Raw genomic sequence first — 3,377 nt, 5'->3', positions numbered from 1 at the left:
AGATAGATAGATAGATAGATAGATAGATAGATAGATAGACAGATAGATAGATAGATAGACAGATAGATAGATAGATAGATAGATAGATAGATAGACAGACAGATAGATAGATAGATAGACAGATAGATAGATAGATAGATAGATAGATAGATAGATAGATAGACAGACAGATAGATAGATAGATAGATAGATAGATAGATAGATAGATAGATAGATAGATAGATAGATAGATAGATAGATAGATAGATAGACAGATAGATAGATAGATAGATAGATAGATAGATAGATAGATAGATTATATTTGGATTAGCTGGGAGTTAGGGGCGGAGTCAGACAATGCCAAGATGGCAACGGAGCAGCTCACTGAGCTTCAGAAACCTTTGGGTGATGTCACAGAGGCGGCGTCCATCTTTATTTACAGTCCATGGTTTCCATCTGTCTGTTGCATCTACAGGGAGACCAGTGGAGACGGCCATCTTGGAATAGTCTGCGGTTTCCCGCTCTTGCCAACACATCATTCATTTACTGTGAGAATATTCATTTCTCGTCTTGACCTCAGTAAAGTTTGAGGCGTCATACGCCTCCGGTCGGATCCCCCTCAGGAGGCGACGGATGGCGTGAGAGCAGAGCAGACCTCTCCCTCTCTACTTTAATACGACGAGCCGAGACTCAAGGCAAGGTCATTCATTAAACATGGCCGTCTAAAAATAAAGGCCTCCTCCTTTCACCGGAGCTGCTCTCTTTAATCTGGGCCAGAGCTTCGAGAGGTTTGCGTCGGCACATGAGAGACAAAGAGACACAAAGAGGGATGTTTCACACAGCGAGGGAGAGGAGGATGTTTCATCTTCATCGTGACCAAAGGATGGATTTGTACTTCAGGAGGATCCACTGCCTGACCTCTGACCTCTCTCTTGGGGTCTCCTCAAAGGAATACATTTCTATTATTATTATTTTCTATCATCAATCACGCAGCAAAGAGCTGTTTCTAGTGATTCATAAAGCCACCAAAACAAAACAACGTAAAAACCTGAAAACCGTCAAATTCCTAATAAAAATAAACAAAACTCAACCACAAAAGAATCACCGCTCAAGAGTCTGTGATAAAGAGCAAAACGAGTTTAAACAGGATAAAACATTTATCTACTATTCCAGACCAGACTCCACACGGAAAAACAGGAAAATAAGGAAACCATAATTCCACTCCTGCGTGACGGAGACGCGCCTGAAATTTAGTCCAGCAGTTCAACAGAAATATAAAGAATCAAAGTTATATTTCCTGAATTATCTTGTTTTGCTTTGATCAGCTTATCCAAGTATCATGTGTTCTTGCAGCTGCTTATTTGAGATTTAAAATATCCAAATTCATAAGTCCAGTGTTGTTCGGGAATTCCAGCAGCAAGAAAAAGCATTAGTTTGGACACTTTTTAAAACTATAAATATTATAATTCTTCCGATAATGGACAGATTAAGCAGAGAGCTGTGGACTGACTGTAAACTCAGCAGAATAGATGAGTTTTGTTATTAAACCATAGAGTGACGTTCAGTCCTGCAGACACAAGCTAAAACGACAGACTAGGAATATTACAGATGATTTATTTCTGCTAAATGCTGCTTTTAAATTCACTTGTTATAGGATTAAGTTCCAAAACAAACCAGGCTCACCTCCTCGTGGTCGTATCCCTCCTCCGCTCAGACTAGTTCCAGGTCACTTCCTGTTTATCCAGAGTCAGAGACAATATGAGTCTTGAGTTAAGGTTAAAAGTGTTTCATTGACCTTTGACCTTTAGCCACCAAAATCTAATCAGTTCACCTTCTTTTAAGATCAGTGGTTCCCAACCTGCGGGCTTGGGCCCACTGGTGGGTGGCGGAGGTATTACAGGTGGGCCGACCAATCATTCGCAAAACAGTATAATTTTGGTGAAAAGATGAAATCATAAAAAATATAATAAAAAATTAAAATATAAATAACACTTTTGAATGTTTTGAAAATAAATCATGTTTAAAAACATAAAAATGTAAATGAAAGCCAACGACAGGAACTGTTGTATTGCAGATTCCACATCGTACAATAGTTTCCTATCTCAGTCTGATCGAACGCTAAATGTTCAATTGTTAATCATTAAAATAGAAAGCGCTGTGAGAACGTATGATACGGTTCTGTATTGTTAGAGAGTTGGATGTGGGCCCCGACATTTTTCAGATTTTAAAGTGGGCCATAAGTTGGAAAGTTTGGGAATCAATGTTATAGATTGTTTTTTTATTCCTTTGTATGTTCTGAGTGGATGCAGCTATTATATAATGACGTTTACAGTATATTATGTGAATGCTAGAGGCTGTTATCCATGATGTTCAAGTTTAAATAAAGATATTGTGTCAGTACAGCTCCCTGTAACTGTGATAAATTCTAACTGTACGAGCCACTGCGTTGTTTTTATTATCATGAAAAGAAAAACATTGTTGGTTTTCACTCTGTTAACTATAAGAACTATATTAACTATAAGTTAAATTAACTCTTTCATCTATTCAAGTGATGAGCTCGTCAGAACTCATGTTCACACGTTCAGAAGTGGCATGAGAATAAAATTGAAATGAATAAAACTCAAATATTTAGGTTAAATGAACGAGAAAAGACTCGTTGATTCAGCTAAACTCCTGCACGATGTTTTACAGACATGAGAGTTGAATAAAACCTAAATGTATTTCACAAAAATACAAAAATAATACTTATTTAATTTCATTGTCTTTGGACAAAACTTGTAACGTGATAGAAGAGGAGGATATCTGAAAATAAAAATAAAACTTAAGACTTAAATGAATGAATAAAATGAAGTTGTTCCTCTCTCGTCTTCATCCTTAATCCATGTTTTACAAAAACATCTTCTCCTCATTTAATCAGATTTAATCCTCCTCCCTCCTTTTCTTCATCTCCTGCATCTTCACTTTCATTTTTCCCCTCTTTTTATTTTCATTTCTAAATCTGACCTTCGTGCCTTTTTCCAGTTTCCTCTCTTCTTTCTCTCTTTCTTCAGCCTTTTTCTGCTTTTACATCTTTCCATCTTCATCCTGGAGGTTTTCTACTTTCCCTCTTTGCTTTCTCCAACTTTTACAATCCCATCTTCACTTCCTCTTCCTTTCTCGTCCTCTCCTTTTTTCAGACTTTCACCTTCCCTTTCTCCCAATCCAGAAGTTTTTTTCCCCCATCCTCCTCCTCCTCCTCCTCCTCTTCCTCCTCCTCCTCCTCTTCCTCGGTCTTGTAGGTGAGCTGCATGATTGGGCGGCAGGTTGGAGGGGTAGGCTTTTGGAAATCACATGGTTCACATTTCCAGCTCTGTGAGACGCCATTTTGGAGGAAAGTTTGGAATTTGTGGACCTGGGGA

The sequence above is a fragment of the Seriola lalandi genome, unplaced genomic scaffold, assembly GCF_002814215.2.
Source record: "Seriola lalandi dorsalis isolate HSWRI2012SDOR001 ecotype SW California unplaced genomic scaffold, Sedor1 jcf7180002052023, whole genome shotgun sequence".
Taxonomy (NCBI): domain Eukaryota; kingdom Metazoa; phylum Chordata; class Actinopteri; order Carangiformes; family Carangidae; genus Seriola; species Seriola lalandi.
Note: the sequence above shows the minus strand (reverse complement) of the source record.